This window comes from Podarcis pityusensis (assembly GCF_964106645.2).
Source record: "Podarcis pityusensis genome assembly, chromosome: 1".
In the NCBI taxonomy this organism is placed as follows: Eukaryota; Metazoa; Chordata; class Lepidosauria; order Squamata; family Lacertidae; genus Podarcis; species Podarcis pityusensis.
The window spans coordinates 9537655-9559607 of NC_138028.1; the positions used below are offsets into that span (position 1 = coordinate 9537655).

At 45.0% G+C, this 21953-nt stretch overlaps 1 long non-coding RNA gene across 2 annotated transcripts in view; it reads left to right on the forward strand.

Annotated features, from left to right (window-relative positions):
- Window positions 1–21953, forward strand: part of LOC308470319 — a 97577-nt gene that overhangs the window by 3110 nt on the left and 72514 nt on the right. For both annotated transcript variants that reach the window (XR_013982364.1, XR_013982365.1), the window contains exons 2-4: window positions 5066–5188; window positions 10233–10351; window positions 12948–18815. This is a non-coding gene — a long non-coding RNA (uncharacterized lncRNA). The remainder of the gene's footprint in view (window positions 1–5065; window positions 5189–10232; window positions 10352–12947; window positions 18816–21953) is intronic.

Here is a 21953-nt window from a genome sequence, read left to right on the forward strand (position 1 = left end):
TATGAAAAACACTCAAATCCCACTGTTGGGTTGCTGGAGGAGGCTGGGGGTGGGGAGTGTCTGGATTCAGCCCTTCCCATTCTCCTTTCCTGAGCAAACAGCTGATTGGCAGGATTTTAAGTATTTAAAAATGGGCTCGTCATTAGCAGCATGCGCCAATTGGGATGATCAAGTTCCCTGAGTATATCCAGCAAATTTTCCAAAAGTGAAGAGGGTGCCTGCCCTGTGCTCCACATCAAAGTTTGCAGAGGGTAGAATTCCGATGTATTTTTAAGCAGAGGTTGGACAGCCATCTGTCGTGGATGCTTTAGCTGAGATTCCTGCATTGCAGGGGGTTGGACTAGATGACCCCTGGGGTCCCTTCCAACTCTACCGTTCTATGATTCTGTGAGATACTTTGGAAGGAAATGTGCCTTGGCAATCAATGTACAGAGCGACTTCATTGTGAAGACATGCTGGTGCGCTTAAGAAATCCAGACTTTTAAATATTGTTTTAAGAGACCGTGCTAGTAAAGGAAAACACATTGCGATGCTTTTGTCTGGATGGTCAATGCAGGGAATCACCTGAGGGTCTTATATCAGCCTGACAGAGATCAGTAGGCCCATCAACCAGCCCATCGCAGAATAATATAACTGTAAGGTCTGCGACTGGACTTAACTGTCAGGGGTCCTTTACCTTTTACCTTTAAGGTTGGAAATATTCCCCATACCTGTCTTAGGGAAAAGTGCGTTTGGCAGCACCACATCTCAGAGCACCCAGATCTTTTTTAAAAAATATTTTTTATTAGGAATTTCAACATAACAGTTTATCAAAAACATATCATCCTCATTTCCCTCCCTATTTTTCCCTCGCCCTTCCCCAAGAGAACCCCCCCCCCAGACTTCCCTCAGCTCCTCTCTCTGGTTTTTCAGCACATGTTATTCTCTGCATATTATAACATTGTAAAGATCCTTAATTTATCTATCTATATGTTACCAATAATAAATCTGTGTATGTTTATTCAAAACCTGCCAGTTCATTTTGTTGTTTCTTTAAGTACTTTGTAAAAGGTTCCCATTCTTCTTTAAAGTCACAGTTGCCCTTATCACGTAGTTTGTGCGTCAATTCCGCCAATTCTGCATAGTCCATCGGTTTCTCTTGCCACAGTTCTTTGGTCGGGATTTCTTCATTCTTCCATCCTTGTGCTATTAAGACTCTTGCCACCTTTGTTGCGTACATGAAAATGTTTTTTAATAGAGCACCTAGATCTTTAATCCATCTTCTGACAAAGTCTCCTGAACACGAGTGGCGGCACTATGGTCCTCATCCAATACTTTAGAGGTGTTTAATAGACTCCCCCAAATTGTCCTCTCCAGCGGAAGAGCAAGAGATGGATTGTGGAGCAGGGTCTTCCAGGGCCCTCTGCAATTAGGATTAATTATGTATACGCAGCATTCTGCCCCCCGCCTGCCCCCAGCTGCAACCACACTTAAGTGGTGCCATCGAAATCAATGGGACTTCCTTTCAGATCAATAGGTTTGAGGTTGAAGAGTTCATTCGCCAACCACTTTTGCAAAGCTCCCTTTGCACAGTTACCCTGTGAGGGACCAGGCCCGGGCCATGTTCCCTTTTAGAGCTGGGGTGGGGTGGGGGTGGGGGTGAGGAGACCTGCCTGAGGCCGATTCCTGCCTGAGGTCACATTTGAACCCAGGTCCAGGTTTGTAAAAGAGTCGTGCCGGGGTGTAGTGAGGGAGAGAAATCAACGCTGAAGACCAGTGTGAAGTTTGGGATGCACCATGTCGAAAACACCCCGCTCTTCGTGTTTGGAACTTGGTCAACTGATGGGTTTGGGGGCTTGTCTGGTTTGGCAAATGTAAGGGAGTTTTTGAGCATCTCTCGGGCCAGATGGGGCCAGCCTCGTATGCAAACACAGCCTTCGTATCTTGAAAGAGGTAACCTGTCCTTATGAACCCGAAATGGCACGTCCCATGCAGAAGACGAAAGTTTTAGAGGAACCCCGTGGGTTGCAGAGGAAACTGATGAATACTGGGCATGCTCAGTAGCCACGGAATGCTGTGCATGGGGGAGGAAAATGGGGGGAGGAAGCGAAATGCAATGGAGTATCTTGAGCCAGGGCATGGCTGGCTGGCGCTAGAGTAATTGCATGCCCTGCTTTGCGGAGAACAGTTCTTTCTCTGAAAGAATCCTGTATTTGAAAGGCTGTCTACTGTGAGTCTGGCTTAAGCCGATAGGGAAAAAGAAACCAAAGGAGTGAGAAATGGGGGCAGGGTCTTGAACTTGCCTATTAACAGTTAGCAGCACCCGGAGAGGTAAGTTGAATTGTGCTGCTATTTATTTATTTGTTTTAATATAAATTTTTTATTAGTTTTTTGACATATCGTTTTCAACAGTAATTAAACATACTTTCATATCTTACACCATTTTTTTTACTTCCATCAATCACATCTGAAAATTTTCCAATTTATTCAATAAATATACATTTCTTACTTCCACAATTACATTTAACTCATAACTAATATCTCTATTCTTTCTCTACTTTGCAATGCTTCATACATTTCTCTTAACAAAACTTCTTGTAGTCCTACTAGCGTAATTTGATGAATACAGTTGCTCTTCAAATAGTTTGTATATTTCTTCCAATCTTCTGTAAATCTCTGGTCCTGCAGGTTTCAAATCCTTCCTGTCTTTTTATCTAATTCTGCGTAGTCCATTAACTTTGTCTGCCATTCTTTTTTCGTCGGAATTGCATTGCGTTGTCATTTAAATCCTAGAACCCCTGTTTCTAAATTTTCACCCAAATGTATAAATTAGCACAGGCAGCCTCCATAGAATCACAGAACTGTAGGGTTGGAAAGGACCCACCAGGGTCATTTAGTCCAGCATTGCAGGAATCACTGCTAAAGAATTCTTGACAGATGGACACCCAAGCCTCTGTTTAGAAACTTCCAAGAGGGTCCACCACTTTCCAAGGTTATCCGTTCCACAGTCAAACAGTTCTTGCTGTCAGGAAGATCTTCCTAATGTTGAGTCAGAATCTCCTTTCTCATCATTGGACTCCTTTGAGTCGGGCCCTACCCTCCAGAGCAGTTGAAAACCAGCTTGCTCCATCTCCCATGGGACAGCGCTTGAGATATTTGAGATAGGCTATCCTATCGCCTCTCAGTGCCCTCTTTTCCAGGCTAAACACACCCAGCTCCTTCAACAGTTCCTCATAGGGCTTGGTTTCCAGACCCTTGATCGTCTTGGGTTCCAGCTTGTCAACTTTTTGCCAATTGCTGAAAGACTCTTCTGGTTCCTATATGTGGTAAACATTTCTCTCTCTCTCGGCCTCTTTTTGCCATTTTTGTGGGAGAGTTGGAGTTTTAGAAACTCCTGTGCACTCTAATTATTTGGGGTTCTGCCCCATGGCCTGGGACTTGAGAAGCTAAATTGCCAGGTGAGCTAAATCTTCGCGAACTTCGACAGCAGTCTTGAATCTTGCATGTCTGATGATGGAGAACTTCTCATCACACATAAACCACACGGGATTCTTCAGCTTTCTTCTGAGACTTGAATGCCATGCAGAGGTGCCACCAAAAGCCAACCCTGAAGGCTCCAGGGACAGTGTGGCTTCTGGACCATCCTAGAAGAAGAAGAAGAAGAGTTTGGATTTGATATCCCGCCTTTCACTCCCCTTCAGGAGTCTCAAAGCGACTCACATTCTCCTTTCCCTTCCTCCCCCACAAGAAACACTCTGTGAGGTGAGTGGGGCTGAGAGACTCCAGAGAAGTGTGACTGGCCCAAGGTCACCCAGCAGGTGCATGTGGAGGAGCGGAGACGCGAACCCGGTTCCCCAGATTACGAGACTACCGCTCTTAACCACTACACCACACTGGCTCTCGTACAGGCCCACAGCTGAAGTTCTTCTACTGTTTCAAAGAAAGATCTCCACAATTCCTAAACTAGCCTGCGCTGGCAAGGGGAAAGCTTGAGGGCAGTACATTTTTAACCCAGCGCATAGAACTATGGAATTTGCACCTGCAAGATGAAGGGCTGGCTATCAGGTTGGATGGCTTTAAAAGCATATGGGGCAAATTCATGGAGAAAAAGGCTATCAGTGGCCACAATGGCTGTGCTCCACTGCTGGAGGCAGGATGCTCTTAAAGGCGCAGACACCTGAATAGCAGGCATTTTCAGGGTATTTCTTTCCAGAATGCGGCAGCTAGACTGGTGACTGGGAGCGGCCGCCAGGACCATATAACACCAGTCCTGAAAGACTGGTGTTCCCGGTACGTTTGGCTCCCAGTACGTTTCCAAGCACAATTCAAAGTGTTGGTGCTGACCTTCAAAGCCCTAAATGGCCTCAGCCCAGTATACCTGAAGGAGCGTCTCCACCCCATTGTTCAGCCTGGACACTGAGGTCCACCTCCGAGGGCCTTCCGGCGGTTCCCTCACTGCAAAAATTGAAATTACAGGGAACCAGGCAGAGGGCTTTCTCAGCAGTGGCGCCCGCCCTGTGGAAACCCTTCCACCAGATGTATAGGAAATAAACAGCTACAATGGTACCTCAGGTTACAGACGCTTCAGGTTACAGACTCCGCTAGCCCAGAAATAGTACCTCGGGTTAAGAACTTTGCTTCAGGATGAGAACCGAAATCGTGCGGCGGTGATGTGGCGGCAGCAGGAGGACCCATTAGCTAAAGTGGTACCTCAGGTTAAGAATGGTTTCTAGTTAAGAACAGACCTCCAGAATGAATTAAGCCCTTAACCTGAGGTACCACTGTATTTGACTTTTAGAAGACATCTGAAGGCAGCCCGTTTGATGTTTTATTGTGCTTTTAATATTCTTCTGGAAGCCGCTCAGAGTAGCTGGGGAGACCTGGCCAGATAGGCTGGGTATGTAATAAATTATTATTATTATTATTATTATTATTATTATTATTATTATTACAATGACGAGAGTTTGTTCTGGGCTGATGCAACACACCCAGGTGTGTGCTCTGACATGCTTTCTTCTCTTTCTCTCCCTCTCCCCTTTCTATCCTCTCCCCTGCTTCTCTCTCTCTCCTCGATTCAATCGAACAGGTGTTTGTTCAGCAGAACTGCGTGGGAAGCGATGCGAGCAGAGCCTGTGTGGAGGGAGAAACTCATCAGGGCTGCTGAAAACACCGTAGAGAGGCGCTCTGTGGACTGATTCGACATTACGAGGTACGACAAATTGCTTTAATGAAAACGCGATGCTGCAGAGCGACAACACTGTAACCAGCTGTGCTGGAGACAAGACTCCGGTCTCAGAGCTCAGCTTCCTTATTGCACCCACATGATGGTCTCATCTCAGCTGCTCTGCAGTGCCACCACTGCAGATGGGCACAGGGTGGTACTGCAGGCTGTACCCCAGCTGTGATCAGGTGACGCAGCAGAGCCAATAAGGTGCCACCTGCCCCTTTAACGTGACTGACTCTATCCTGGCTCCTCAGTTTGTAGGACTTGTTAGTATATTTATAACCACTTTCTTACTTACAACACAGGAAACTGCTACCTTGTGTCCAGTCAGAGCATTAGCCTATCATGCTTAGTAGTCTCCACTTTTAAATTAATATTATATTCAATGCTCCAATAAGCTATGAAAAAGTGCCAAGTATTAATTGAATTGGTTTTTCTCAGTTGTCCTTCCCAAAGTTCACAAATAAATCACGGCAGTTTAGCTTAAGTTCAGAGCATCCCGAAGCCTTCCGAACCCACTCCTTTAAAAGGCCCTCTTTCGCTGCCAATTTTAGTGGTGGTGACGTGATTAGGTTAAAAATAGTTCAAATATCCTTGCATGCCACCCCTTTTAAAATCTGGGTAGAAAGAGCAAGTCAGGGAAACAGCCCACCGCCAGACCAAACCATTTCTGCTCAGACATAAACCCACGCTGAGCTGTTGTGGTGATTCTTTTTGTTAAAATTTGTATTTCCATCGATCTCAGGGTGGTTCACAAAATGAAATTATAGGGAACTCAAAATATATAATAAGGAACAAAAAACAAACCAATAATCCCCCCTCCCACTACACATTTGAAAGGGCTTTGGGTGTCAACCAGCCAAATATTTGGTTGAAGAGGAATGTTTTTCTCTAGAGCCTAAAGGTTTATAACGAAGGTGCCAGGTGAGCTTTCCTAAGGAGAACATTCCACAAATGGGGAGCCACCATAGAAGATGCCCATTCTTGTGTTGCCAACATCTGGACCTCTTGCGGAGGAGACACACAAAGAAGGGCTTCAGAGGGTGATCTCAGGCTCCATGTAGGTTCATAGGAAGAGAGGCAGTCCTTCATATGGCCCTACCTGGTTCAATGGGGCTCGCTCCCAGAATATAGCAGGGTGAATGGCTGTTATGTACTGAGTTGAATAGGATCCAAAATGCAGCAGTCTGATTGGTCCTAGAACAATAGGATTCAGAATGCAGCAGTCTGATTGGCCCTAGAACAATAGGAGTCAGAATGCAGCAGTCTGATTGGTCCACAGGAGCCACCCAATCCAGCTCCAGGTGGAAGTGAATCTGCAACCTGATTGGCCTACAGGAGAATCCCAGAATTAGCCAATCACGTGGGGCCCATTGTGTAAATAATGTATATAAAGCAGACATTTTGGGGGAATTTCCATTCCTCCTCACCAGTATGAGCTGAATAAAAAGCATGAAATCCACTCTCAACTCCGAGTATATTTCAATGGCAGAGACAGGTTAGATTCTGTGGCCCTGCAGATGTTGTTTCCATATGAACCTACCTGGACCCTGAGATCATCTTCTGAGTCCCTCCTTCGTGTCCCTCCTCCTTGAGAGGTCCAGAGGATGGCAACACAAGAACAGGGCCTTCTCTGCAGTGGCTCTCTGTCTGTGTAATGCTCTCCTCAGGGAAGTTCGCCTGGTGCCTTCACTATACCCCTTTAGGCACCAGGCAAAAGCATTCCTTTTTAACCAGGCCTTTGGTTGATCTGATTGACATCCTATGCCCTTTTAAAATGTGGCTTTTTGTGGGGGGGCGGAGGGCTATTGGGCTTATTGCTTTTATTTTTATTATGTATTTTGTGGTTTTATCTCTTGATTTTATTTTGGGAACCGCCCTGAGACCCCTGGGTATAGGGTGGTATAATAATAATAATAATAATAATAATAATAATAATGTGTGTGCCTCACACAGTTAAAATATGCATGGTAAAGGAAAACGTTTGTTGACTTTCCCTTCAAAAATCTGGCTTCTGCACATGGGTTCTGACAAGAGGCCCTGAGGCCAAATGAGCAAAGAAAGAAAGAAAATAGAACCTCAGTCCAACCATTTTATCTCTGGTCATTTGGCAACCTTACGGTTCATGCATCAGAGCAGGTTTCATCCTTGCTCTATACCTCCTGCCCCAAGGGAGACTGAAAATGCAAAAGTGTAACAAAGACGGATGGTTGGCAACAGATTCGACGGCAAGGGCATTCTGCAAGTGAACACACTTCACTTTAGGTTATGAAGCCGAGGCTGCCAAGAACATCACCATATATCCCATGATGTCAGCCTTGTTTTGCCTCCTGAAAATCAATGTCAATTTCAGCTTGGCTCCAAGCCCTCCGGATTTGGTTTGTAAGAAGCTGCCTCTCGCTTCTTCGCTCCACCTTATCTGGTTGCATATTGATTGTTTTTAAAGACAGAGATAGTCTTTAAAACAAAAAAAAACAAGCAAAACAGGAGATAGTTGCCTAGGCCTTTCTAGGAATCCCAACAAACCAGAGGGAGAGATAGCAAGCAAATTCCAATTCTGGAACTCTGTTGCGGGGTGGGAGAGAAATCCCAATAAAGACAGATTTATTATTGCAGTGTCAGGTGCTTCAGAAATGCGCCACAAAGCACTTTGCAAGACCTAATCTTGGCGCCTGGGAAGTACTGGGAAGACAGAGCTCGTTCCGCCTGGTCTTTGGTTTGGACTCAGTCTGACCCTTATGTTTTCCCTCCCCTTATGGTTTTGATCTATGGGCTACTTTTTAAATTGCATTTTAAATTGCATTTTAAATTGCATTTTAACTTGTATTTTAAATTGCATTTTAAATTGCATTTTAAATTGCATTTTAAATTGCATTTTAACTTGTATTTTAAATTGCCCCCCCCCCCCCCAATTATGATTTTACTGTAAATTTACTGGTGTTAGCCACCCTGAGTCCAGCTCTGGCCGGGGAGGGTGGGGTATAAATAAAATTTATTATTATTATTATTACTGAGTACTTTGCATGATGCTTCCCAATGCCCCACAACCAGCTGATTGTCTGGTTTTTGTTTTTTTGGGAAGTGTCACGCAAGAGGCTTTGCAAACCCCCGCTGTCGGCACATCCCTTAAGCAGTAAAAGGGACCCCTGACCATTAGGTCCAGTCATGACCGATTCTGGGGTCGGCCATCTCACTTTACTGGCCGAGGGACCCGGCGTACAGCTTCCGGGTCATGTGGCCAGTATGACTAAGCCGCTTCTGGCGAACCAGAGCAGCACACGGAAACACCGTTTACCTTCCCGCTGGAGTGGTACCTATTTATCTACTTGCACTTTGACGGGCTTTCGACCTGCTAGGTTGGCAGGAGCAGGGACCGAGCAATGGGAGCTCACCCCATCATGGGGATTCGAACCGCCGACCTTCTGATCGGCAAGTCCTAGGCTCTGTGGTTTAACCCGCAGCGCCACCCACGTCCCTTAAGCAGAGGCTTCTCAAATGCACGACAACCAGCTTCCGAAAGCTCTCTGAGACTAGTCTCTGCTCCCATCTCTGAGATGCTATGTTCCTTTGCTGCCATTGTATCGAGAGAGTTCTGCTCGAAAGGACAAAAGGAAGCACCGTTGAATGCTAAATGTTTTGTTGAATTTTAAAAATAAAAAATAAAATAAAGTAGCTGAACTGAATGTGACCGTGAGAGGAAATACTTTTATTTTGGTTTTGGCTGGAACACCTACTTAGGTTTTTTAATGTGTCAACACTGCCACCTTGCGCCGAAAGGGAAATCTATCTTTTAAAGAATACAGCTGTGCGGTAAGTCATCTGTGCAGGGCTAACATCCCATAATTGCAAATTGCCTGAGGTGGGTGTTTGGTGATTCTGCCTTCCTGGTGAAAGCACGGTCCTCTCTCCTGTTGCCTCCCAATCCTTTCTCCTCCTCTCTTCCCCTCTACAGCATTAGACAGGGCAGTACTACTGCTTTCTCGGCCGACACCTCCCCCTCCCTTTTGCTTTTATATAATCCATTTCTTACATTAACATGTCACCTTTTTTTCCTCCAAGGAGCTCAGAGGTGTGGTACCTTGGTTCTCAAACTTAATCCGTTCCAAAACCAAAGCGTTCCAAAACCAAGGTGCGCTTTCCTACAGAAAGTAATGCAAAAATGGATTGATCTGTTCCAGACTTTTAAAAACAACCCCTAAAACAGCAATTTAACATGAATTTTACTATCTAACAAGACCACCGGTCCATAAAATGAAAGCAATAAACAATGTACTGCAGTCACACAATCAGTCAATCAGTAGCTGGACTGACTGGGTTCCACACAGTCACAAAAACAAAACAAAACAAAACAAAACAAAACAAAACAAAACAAAACAAAACGAGCCACAAAAACAAAACCACAAAATAAATAGCAAAAAGAGACAGAGCTCAGTGTAACACTCGAAACGGAAGCGTAGCACTCAAAACAGAGCATGTTCGGCTTCCGAAAAAAGTTCACAAACCAGATCACTTGTTTCTGGGTTTGCAGTGTTTGGGTTCCAAGTTGTTTGAGTTCCAAGGCGTTTGAGAACCAAGATACCACTGTACATTGTTCTTCCCTTTCTCCATTTAATCCTCCCAACAAGCCTGTGAGAGGGGGTGTCTTGTTAATTCCCCCAGTGCTCCAGCAGATGACATTCCATTTCCTCTGGAAAAAGACCTGGGGTGGAACTCTCGTATTATGGACTTCCTCCACGGTTCTGCTGGGCTCCATACATAGAGCTGATCATGGTGCAATTGCTTGCAAATGGATGTCGTGTGATTGTAGAAAATTGCTGCCAAATGCAACAAAAATTGATTTTACTTCTGAAAACAAAACAAAAAACCATATTTCTTTCTTTAGACTATCTATAACCTGCTTTATCAAAAATGTTTCCTAACACAATAAAGCTGGGAATAAAACACAACTGAAGTCGACAGTCCAATGGAAACAGGCATACAGAAAGCCAACAGCACAATTCCTAATGACAACTTCTCCTTGTTTGCACAGCAGGTCCCAGCCAAGTATCGACAAATACCTTAACAACGTCGAAAGTAGCCTATTTTAAGAGGAAATATGCAGAAGAAGAAGAAGATTTACATCAGGATTACCAGGGGTATTTTCCAAAAGTGAGTATGCTTCCGAGATCAAAAAGAATTGACCTCCCCCCGCCCCTGAAAAATAATAACTCTCTGATTTTGACAAACAATCAAAGAGAGCCAGTGTGGAGTAGTGGTTAAGAGCATTAGTCTTGTAATCTGGTGAACTGGGTTCGCTTCCCCGCTCCTCTAAATGCAGCTGCTGGGTGACCTTGGGCTAGTCACACTTCTCTGAAGTCTCTCAGCCTCACTCACCTCACAGGGTGTTTGTTGTGGGGGAGGAAGGGAAAGGAGAATGTTAGCCGCTTTGAGACTCCTTAAAGGGAGTGAAAGGCGGGATATCAAATCCAAACTCTTCTTCTAATTTACAACATTGCTGTAGAGAACTAATTTCAATCCAATAGGTAAAGGTAAAGGGACCCCTGACCATTAGGTCCAGTTGTGACCGACTCTGGGATTGCGGCACTCATCTCGCTTTATTGGCCGAGGGAGCCGGTGTACAGCTTCCGAGTCATGTGGCCAGCATGACTAAGCCGCTTCTGGTGAACCAGAGCAGTGCACAGAAACACCGTTTACCTTCTCGCCAGAGCAGTACCTATTTATCTGCTTGCACTTGGACGTGCTTTCGAACTGCTAGGTTGGCAGGAGCAGGGACCGAGCAACGGGAGCTCACCCCGTCGCGGGGATTCGAACCGCCGACCTTCTGATCGGCAAGTCCTAGGCTCTGTGGTTTAACCCACAGTGCCACCCGCGTCCCTTCAATCCAATAGAGAGGCCAAATTTATTTATTTATTTGATGCTTTTATATACTATTTTCTGTCACAAAGTGACCTCTAAGTGGTTTGCACAGAGCACGCAAAACAATAAAAACACAAGTTCTGAAATGCCTTTGTTACTCATAGCAGTTGTTTCCCAATGAATTCAGAAGGACCCCATTTGCTTTAATTTTTCATTCCATCTGAAGTAGAAATCCAAAGTCCCATAGCCTTTCTCAAGCTGGTGCCCTCCTGAAGTTGTAGAACATTATCTCCTATCATCCTCATTCCACCTGCCCAATGATCAGGGATGATGGGAGATTCGGAATAGGGCAACCAAAATGTTTAAGGAGGTGGATCAACGCTCCTACATAGAAAGATTGCAGCATTTTGTGCCTTTGTAGTTTAGAGAAAATGGTGACATGGTGGAAGTTTGTAAAATTAGGCATGGTATGTAGAATGTGGATGGGAACAATGGTTTCTCCCCCTCTCATAACACTAAAACTCATGGAAACCCAGAGAGGCTGAATGTTGGAAAGCCTCAGGACAGAGAAAAGGAAGGATTTTGGGCCAGAGAACCCTAACGGTCCCTTCCATCTCATGATGCAGTTCACCGGAGGGAGAATCGGCCCACCTTTGGCCCACCTTTGTACAGGTTTTGAATCCAGTCTTCTTCACCATCTTGTGGGAATGTTGTGGGTAGCAGGAGAGGATATATTGATTAAATATTATCCTTCCTAACTCACGCTAGTGAGTTTATTCATACAGCAGAGTACATTCCCCTCTTTACACAGCAGGAAGCTAGTTGCAGATTGGTTAGAAATGACTGGCAGAATCCGTGACCAGGGAGAAGAGTTGGTGGAAGAAGATTGGAAGAAATTCAAAGATTATTTACAGAAATACTGCAAAATTAATGAATGTTAGAGTGATGTTGGATTGAAATTAAATGGTTTCTAGCTATACAGGCTTTAAAGTTATATATAGATTAAGATTAAGGATTAGGAATAATAAGGTTAAAAGAATGGAAAATTGGTTATTAATAGATAAAAATTTAATGTTATATTATATTAAGATTAAGGATTGGGATTAAAAAAGAGGGAAAGGAATTGCTGGACAAATAAACTAAATTGGAGTACAAAAGAGGGAGGTATGAGGAGGTCCAGAAAATAAGTAAATTCAAAAGTAGTAATGAAAAGATAGAATTGTTTTTAACTGTTTTTTTCTCTTTTTATTTTATTTTTAATTTTTAATTTTGTATTGTGTATTTTTTTTTTTACTGTTAAATTCTCTTTTATTGATGTGTTTTCTTTTTATCTGAAACTTTAATAAATATCATTTTTTTTAAAAAAAGAATCTCTTAAGTTCTATTATTCCTGTTAAGACCCCTTTGATTCCCCCCCTAAAAGAATACAGACACAACAGTCTTCTTTTAAAAGTAATAAGAAGTTTACTCACATTCAGTTCACAGTTGGATTCCCGAAGACAGGCTTTAGCTTAGAGTTACAGAAGAGGGTTTGAGTTCATCCCAAATGAGAATTCATCCCACATGCTGCTGGCTGAGAGCGAGCAGTGCAGTCCAAGACAAGAGAAGGCATCAAAAGAGGAAGGTGGCTGTGTGACTGGACCTTTTGTTAGGTCTGGAAGGGTCACACCAACCCACCTGGTCACATGCAAAGGAAGGGTGCTCCAGACCAGGTGTAACAGGAAGTTCAACTGGCTGGACCAACATTCCCCTGCATGTCCACTCTGGGCAAACAGGAAGTGTTATATTTGACTGCTTATGTTGCATCCCACACATCTGATGTTTCTATTATGTACTAAATCAGTTTTCTGCGCTAACGGTCTCTATTTATCCTTTAAACTCACCTCAGCACCTGATCCTGCCCGAAGACCGGACTTGTATCTTGAAACTTTCTCTGCAGAAGCTCCAGTTCCTTGAAGATCCTGAGATCTACCTCCGCCGGTCCGTCTTGATCAACAACCTGCTGCGGAAGATTCACCTGGAAACGGAGAGGGAACGCTATGAATACTTTAAGGGGAGTCCGTGCTGCCGGACTGCCTACGCGGATGCACGAAAACGGCTGAAGTTCATGGTCCAAGAATGCCGTTCTCAATCCCTTTATTACGAAGAGCTGCATTCGTATCATATCGTGCCTTACCCTACGGAGAATGCCATTTACAGAGTGGGCTACACGAGTGGCCATCTGGAGCAGAATTCTCAGTTGCTTATTTATAAGATGGAGTAACGGTTGTGCTTTCTTTTCTTGTAGACCTGCTGGCTGTTTTGCTTCTGAGCGGCTAGGAGGGCTTCTTAGCCTGCTATGGCGAGGCGCTAGCTGCAACCGTAGGGAGAGGTCAAAGGTTATTGCGTCATCTTAGGCTGCAATGATGGTTGCTCTGGGTGAGCTTCGGCCAGCTTGGTTGCAAACATCGCTTGGAACTGGTGCAATAGGGAGGTTCCTCAGAAGCAGAGAGAGATCTTGTGCTCAGCGATCAGTGGCTTTTCGATTTGTCCGTTATGTAAATAGATGAATTAACATTAGCAGCTTAACTAGACCACCCTTGCTTAGGAAACGTAAACTGACGACAGGAGACTAATCCGTTAGTGAGGTTTTTGGTGAGAATCAGATTGACTTCTCAGAAGGGTCAAGAAACAAGCTTTCATTTTAAGGGAGTCCTTCGGCATCGAAGGGTTCTCTGCCGTTACAGATATGGATTCCTTTTCACGCTTTTTTTGCTTAGGGTATTCCACGCTATTAACTGTTCTGAGATTGTTATGCTTAGCCATTCATTTGCTGGCTTGCTGACTTTGCCAGCACGCATGGTTCCTTGTTTTCGTTGGCACTTCTGACTTTGTGTAACTTCAGTGAATTTGGTGAGCCGGAAAAACGCATTTGCCCCGTGATCACTGCTTTCTAAGCGATCCTCTTTAAGTTCCTGTCAAGCTTATATGACGGTTCAGTGGCAGGGTGCTTATCAGTATTAATGCTTTGGCAGGTCGTTTTGTGTGTGTGTGTGTGTGTGTGTGTGTGTGTGTGTGTGTGTGATTTGGGGGACAAATATATGTTTGATTCAGTGAACCATACAAGGCAGTTGTCCCAGTGTTCACAGTTGATGAATGCATCCAGCTGAAGCTTAGCGAATGTCTTCTACGACCCTCGAGCATGTCACGCAAAGGAAGATGGAGATCAACAAAGATTGGTGAGGATGCCATTGCTGCCCATGGTGTGTGGTGAAATTGCCAAAGAGAAGTATTAGACAGGAAGGTGCAAGAGGCCGCAGAATCCAAAATGAGGAATGCACCAAGTCCCGATTGACACTACAAGCTCATGGCAGATTTGTACCAATTTTTACTCTGGACTTCTGCTAATTAATCTTGGGAACTATAGTTTGCTGAGGTTTTTGCTATCAGTTCCTACTACAATCCCCACAGTTCCCTAGGGAGGCAGAGTCAGTAAGAGGGAGTAACAGGGCCTTTCCTTTGGGCTTACGTCAAAATTAAACTCCAAGAAGAAGCGAGTTTAAGGCCGAATCCACACCACACATTGAAAGCGCATTTATACCACTTTAACAGTCCCAAGAAATCCTGGGAACTGTAGTTTGTTAAGGGTGCTGCAAGTTCCTAGGGGACCCTTGTTTCCCCCCGCAGAGTTATAAATCCCATAGTTCTCTGGGAAGAGGGCTTGACGGTTAAACCACTCAGGGAATTGCAGTTGAGAATAGGGGTCTCAGCACCTTTAGCAAACTAGACTTCCCATGATTCCTTTGGGGAAAGCCGTGGCTGTTCAAAGAGGTCTGATAGTGCTTTAAATGTGTGGTGCAGATGTGGCCTACATCTGCAGTGTGGGTGTGCCTTCCAATCTAGGGAAGCTTATATTTGAACCTTTGAAAGTTGCATCATTCAGCATTAAAGGACACAACATTTTCCTGAAGATGCACTGCTGAGATGAAGTCCGTATTGTGCTGTTCCGTGGCTCCTACTGAATTTCCTTCGGGTTTACGCGGGAGAACAATCCAAAGGGTTGGGCCCTAATGGGATGCCATCATTTGCAAGCATATGGATCTCTTTGTTTGCGTTTGTACGTTGTAACTTTATTTTATTTTTATTTTAAAGAAAGCTTAAGTTCAAGAAGGACTAATACTGACAGATGTTATACGAGGGTGTCCTCTTAACTTCTGCAAGCAAAACCATCGTTCTTATGCAAGGGGCAGTTAAAGCCGTCTCTGAATGTTTCTTTTCTAGGGGGGCAAGTAAGAAAAATCTTTCGCGAAGTCTAGCAAAGGGGTGGGGAGGGAGGGGACCATCATTCTGAGCCAACTTAAAATGCCTCGGTTTTGCCTGTGTTTTTGCTCGTTTTTGCACACACATCATTAGCTAACTCTAGGGGTGCTTGTGAGGATTCCCAGCTGATCGTGCGAATGGACCTCACTGTGTGTCTGCTGGTGCTGGGCGATGTGGAAATCCTATTTTGTGATGCTTGCACACACCTGCATGCTACAGCCAGTGAAGGATGAATGTGCTTGAGTACCAGGGCTGGCGCCGACCCACGCACTTGCGTATTGCTTGTTTCACAACATTTGTGTGGCGCTCGGTTGTAAGAAAACTCCAAAGCGGTTTGCAAAGTGACCGATGTCGAGGTCCGTTGAGAGCCAGGGGCAGAATCATAGAATTGTAGAGTTGGAAGGGACCCTGAGGATCATCTAGTCCAACCCCCTGCAACTGCAGGAATATGCAGCTGTACCATGCAGGGATTGAGCCTGCAAGCTTGGCATCGTCAGCACCATGCTCTAACCAATGGGGCTCTCCAGGGTAGCCAACTGGGTGCCCTCCAGATACTGGCTCCTCTGTGCACTGTTAGCCTTAACTGACCTTAGATTTCTCGTGCTTTGATACCGCCTCATGAGATAGCTTTGCACAGAGGCTGCCTCTGTACTGCCTCTGCACAACTCAATAATAATGTTGAGCGTCGTGCTTTAGGCATCTGAGAGTGTATAAACAGTTTGCCATCGCGGCAGGTGGCATTGGAGACTGAAGTGTGCCTAGCAGAAAATTGGCTATTTAGCGTTCAGTGGAATGTTGCATGTTTTTCCTGCTTTCTTTCTTTTTTTTTAAAAAAATAATGGCTTCTAGATAAGGAACTTGAGGACATCAGCCTTTTTCCTACTGATCACAGTGTGTTCGGAATATTGGCAATCCCAATGTAGTTAGAGTCAGCAGTCAAATTCACGTTGGCAGCAATCAGCCCTGGTGGTTTCCCTTTTTACCACTGAATCAGCGGAGGCTGGTTTACTTAGGGCAAATGGGGCACTGCCCCACCAACCTTAGAGTGCCCACAGCCAACCCCCACCAGCCTGCCTTCTTGCCTACAACCAGTCTAGGGGGTTGGCTCTGGCTGTCTGCTTCCTCCTCTGTGTTGCCCCTTCTTCAGCTCAGCAGACAGGAGGAGGGGGACAAAACATAGAATGACTTGGCTCTGCCTGCCATTGGCTCTGGCGCCACCTGCTGTTAGTCTCCTTGCCTTCCGCCCTACCAGTCGCAATGGACATCAGCCATCATTGCATTGAATGTATCTGTTGGCAGCTCTGGCATGTTCCAAGGAAAATTTAATCAAGTGTCCCAGGTTGTTGGCTTACATTGCTATTACCGTTGTGTACATCCCAGTTTCCAACTGGTGAGAGATGCCAGGGAGTCCAGTGCTTATCCAGGTTTTGGTTTCCTTGGAATGAAGGTCCATGGAGGTGATGGTGTCTTTGGGATGTATGGCTTTATTTACGCATATATACAACCTGTGCATGGGATGGAACAGCTCACAGCAGCAACAACCCAGCATATCTTGCTCCTCCATTAGGTTTCCGGGAGCCGTGAGCCACATCTTTGGGACCAGCACAGATCAAGACAAGTCTCTGTGTCTCCAGATTCCAGCATTGGCCAAATCTCTGTCCTGATCCACAGGCCCAGCAGAGGGACTGTGTGCATGGTTTGGTGCAGGGATATCAAAGAAGCCTATCGAAAACACCAGAGGGATCAATTCTAGTGCTTTATTAGGTAAAGGTGAAGGGACCCCTGACCATTAGGTCCAGTCGTGGCCGACTCTGGGGTTGCGGCGCTCATCTCACTTTACTGGCCGAGGGACCCGGCGTACAGCTTCCGGGTCATGTGGCCAGCATGACTAAGCCGCTTCTGGTGAACCAGAGCAGTGCACGGAAACACCATTTACCTTTCCGCCGGAGCGGTACCTATTTATCTACTTGCACTTTGATGTGCTTTCGAACTGCTAGGTTGGCAGGAGCAGGGACCGAGCAACGTGAGCTCACCCCGTCGTGGGGATTCGAACCACCGACCTTCTGATCGGCAAGTCCTAGGCTCTGTGGTTTAACCCACGTCCCTAGTGCTTTATTATAAGAGGTCTAAACTGACAACACAGCCTGCAAAGTCTTGCTGCCGTTACAGACACAGGGCAAACAGCAGAGCAGGAAGAGGCCATCATGAATTGTCTGCAAAGTGCTGATATGTTAAGTATTATTTATACACAAAGCAAGCTACATAGGCTGGCATCAATAGCCCTATTAACTCACCCCTGGCTTAGAGGACCCTTCCACCTCTCAGATAAAGGAGTAGCTGAGGAGCAGCCAGCTTGAGAAGCTCCCTGGTCGCCACTAACTGAACGAAACAAAGGCTCCCAAGCAGATAAGCATTTGTGAGATATTCTTGCAGCAAATCACAGTTAGCCCCCAGCTTAGCTTGACTACCAAGGTGGTGTTTGCAGACCTTCTGACACAGATTCCCCAGTGGTCCTACCCAAACTCACAAGCAGAAACATATGGTCACCCTTCGCCTATTGTTCTCCCTTCCAGAAGGATGTTGGCATTCAATTAGGTGATGCGGGAAAACACTAACCCATTCATGGAAGCAGGGCAGCCACTTTGCACATGTGAATGGAGGTACTTAACTGGCCAGATAAGCTCCTTAGCAAAGGAGCAGGTTGGGCTGGTTCAGCAGGTTTCCTGTTACTCTTTCTGACCTCACAGGTCACATGTTTGGAAGGGGCCTGCAGGTGTCATTCATACTGACCCCACAAACCTATTATTATTATTAAGCATCTTGAGGCCATTTCATGATACAATAAAACATACGTAAAACAATTGTATATATAAAAACAGCTGAACCAACTGCATAGCCACCTCCTCTCTCCAGTCATTATAAGATAACCCTTTAGTGTGGCTATTCATCCTGAATTGTTGTGAATGGGTAGCGCGTTGCCATCAGAACTGCATCCAAAATCAAATAGTCTGGCAGAACAATTAAGGGTTCCAGCCAACATTAATCCTACTCACTGAAATCAACGGACGTGGCTAACTTAGGTACATAAATTTCAGTGGGTCTATTCCATAGTATAGTGGAATGCCTAAAAGACTAGGTGCAATTTCTCAGAGTGGGGTTTGCATGTCTGCAGGATGTCATCTGCAATGGAACTTGAAGGCCTTCTGGCAGTTCTTCTTTAGGGGAAACATCTGAAGAGCTTCAAGGAAAGCTAAAATAGTTCAAGAGGACTAGTGACATGTCTCCTTAGGGTAGTGCTAAGTTTTCTTCCAAGTTGCCATTCTACAGCTCTCTTTAGCATTGCCCTCATAGAGTGCTGGTCTGTGGGTTAGTCAGAAAGCAGTAACCTGTTCTCAAGGAGTTTGGCCCCAACTCACATCATCTTGAGCAGGGGGTGGGAACCTCTGGTCCTCTAGAGGTTGCTGAACTACAACTCCCATCAGCCCCTGTATGCATGGCCAATGGTCAGGGGTGATGGGAATTGGAGAGGTAGGAGATTGCTGTTTCCCTTACTTGGTGTGAGAAGAGGCATGGATTTTCCCTAAGGATGACTATTACACAGACCAAAGCCATTTCTTTGGCCCACAAAAGTTGAGACTATCTGGACAATTTTTTTTTTTGGAGGGGGGAGGGGAGAGGACACATGCCAAATTTGCCAGTTTGGAAAGGTGGACGCTACCAACATTTCTGTTTTGCTCTGTGGCAATGCCAGTGCGGTGAATCTTGTTACGCCTCAATTTCAGGTCGGAAGCTGTGAATGAGCTGTTATTCTAGAAAACCTGTATCTTGCTCGCTCTTTTTTCCCCGTTCGCTCTTTGCTATGGTTGCTGAATGTGTGTGGTTGAGTATATGGAATATTGTGCCTTACAGTTCCCTTATCATGTGAGCCTTCAATTCTTCTCTGTGATAACTGTAAAAAGCGTGCTACAGCCGAGGATGATTTGATGCTCTGTGAAGATCCATGCTTGGTCCTTGGGTCTACCCTAAAAAGCCATTGTTCTGTACAAAACTCTGATAGGACTTCAGACTGTAATCAGAGCAGACCTGGACCCAAAACTCCGCATACATATTGAGACCTAGGCCACATTCACACCATGCCTGTATTATGATACTGCTTTAAACAGTCACTGCTTTCCCCAAATAATTCTGGGAGCTGTGGTTCATTAAGGGTGCTGAGAACTGTTAGGAGACCCCTGTTCCCTTCGTGGATCTACAGTTCCCACAGTGGTTTCGCATTCAATCCCTCTTCCCAGGGAATTGTAGCTCTGGGAGTGGAATTGAGGTCTCGTAACAACTGTCAGCAGCCTTAGGAAATGACAGCTCCCAGAATTCCTTGGGGGAAGCCATGCTTGTTTAAAACGGTCTCATAGTGCTTTAAATGTATGGTTTGAGTGTGGCCCTATTCTGTTTTACTTTTTGCGTTTCTGCTACCATTTTGCAACTTCAGCTGTAGCTACAATTGATTTCCACGTACAATGGGCAAGAACTGAAATTTAATTTGGCCAGGAAACACAGGATCTGCTTTATGTTCCTTTTCTTTTATGAGCTGCTTGCAATCATGGGGACTGCATCTGTTTGCATGTACCTTTGCCAGAGCCACTGATTCCTGGAGATTAAAACAGTTATCTCATTTTAAAATCTCCTAGGTGTTGCCTCTTCCTCACCACAAACCACAGCTGCAGAAAACAGCCGTTGTAAGTGGTGTCAAAGATATCACCGGCAATTTGATAGGATTCGGGCTGTGGATACTGCCACAGACAAACATCTTAGCCTCTAAGGTGCCACAAGGCTCCTGCTAAAATGGCTTGTGACCCCGTTTGTCAATCAATCACCCCGTTAGCTTATTAAGAAGTTGCAGCCCTGGATGGTATCAGAAATGCAACAATGCATTTGCTAGATAACAGAATGAATAGGCCTTGAATTCAGATGTCGAGGAGGTGTGGGTTGGGTTCGATTTTTTTATGGCACTTTGCTGGAGTGACTTTTTGTGTGTGTTGTACAATCAACATTTTGGACCTACTTGAGATCTATCGGAAAGGTTTTTATGCTTTTCTTCTTATTTTCTCTCTTTCTCTCTTTTTTTTTAAGTGAACGGTGGGTGGGTGGGAAATAGATGTATTTTAAAATATAAATAAATAAATGAATATATATAAATACATGTATATGTGCATGGTCTTACTAATAAAGTTCTATTTCTATTGAAACAAGTGCGTGTTCATTATGCATTTCATTAAAAATGTCGGACTCTGTTTCTCTTTATCCATGTGGCTTACTCTCTCTAATAGATAAAGAACAATGACGCAACGCAAAAGGCAATGGGTCACATGACATCTACCTGTCCACCCACCAACTGAAGGGATTTCCTCTTCCTCTTCTCCATCCTGCAACCTCACATGCAGTCCCCTCCAAAAAATAGAGCAGCCCTCCGGAGCCAATTTGGGGTAGGGAGGAGAGGAAAGGAGTGAGAAGTCCTGTTGCTGCAGCAAAAGTCTCCCCAGAAGCATGATTAAAGATACCCCCAGTTTAAGAAACTTAGGACAAGTCCAACGGCCCATTTAGGCCAGCATCACAGAAAAGGGAGGGAGTTCCATCAATGGGATGCCACCACAGAGGAGGCCCTGTCAAGCCACAAGCTGGAATGGAACGGAAACCATGCTGCGTGAAAATGTATACAGGGAAGAATGGAACAGAAAACAGAGGGAGCGAAAGTTCAGGAAGGCAGGATAAAAGCACTGGGTTGCATCCCATGTATTGCTAAGGTGAATGTTCCACCAATACAAGGTTTTCTCCTTGTGCAACAGAATATTCTAGCCCTCTCCTCCCTCCTGTGCTACCCTAAATATGTTCCGGAGGTTTTCCCAATCCTCTGGAGCAGATTTAGGGACAGCTTGGGTGCGCACAGGAGGAGAAAGAGATAGAGAGATAGATAAATAATGTGGCACTATAGGGGAATGACAGGGGCTCAAAGAGAGTGGCAGCTTCCTTGCTTAATGCTAGGACTGGCTCTGGCCAAATGAAATTTCTGCATATCTTAGAAAGGTGTCCATTAAAAATGGCCACAGGTATTTGAAACCATAAATCTATGCCAGTTTATTGTGATGCAGCTGTTTACTGTAACTATGGATGTAAGAAGGCAGCTTTTTCGATTATGTCCGGCGCTTGTCACATGCATTGCTGTTTCAGTTCTGCAGTTCGCCTTCTGCCAAAACCTGCATTGTTTGTCACGCCATCCACTGTGGCAAAAATGATGTAACTTATGTAATTAATTACTCAAATAACATTGCCAATACACTACTCCACCCCATTCGTGTCAATGCAAAGGAAATGCAATGCACACTGAATTGATACAATGAATTGTAGAGTTGGAAAGGGAGCGCCAGGGTAATCTAATCCTACCCCCAGTGATGCTGGAAGAGTCTCATGCTCTACTGACTGAGCTATCCTGGCTACGATGGGGCAGGGGGAGCAATAGGTTAGGTACAGTGCCGGATTTACGTATAAGCTAAACAAGCTATAGATCAGGGCCCCACTCTCTTGGGGCCCCCAAAAAAATGTA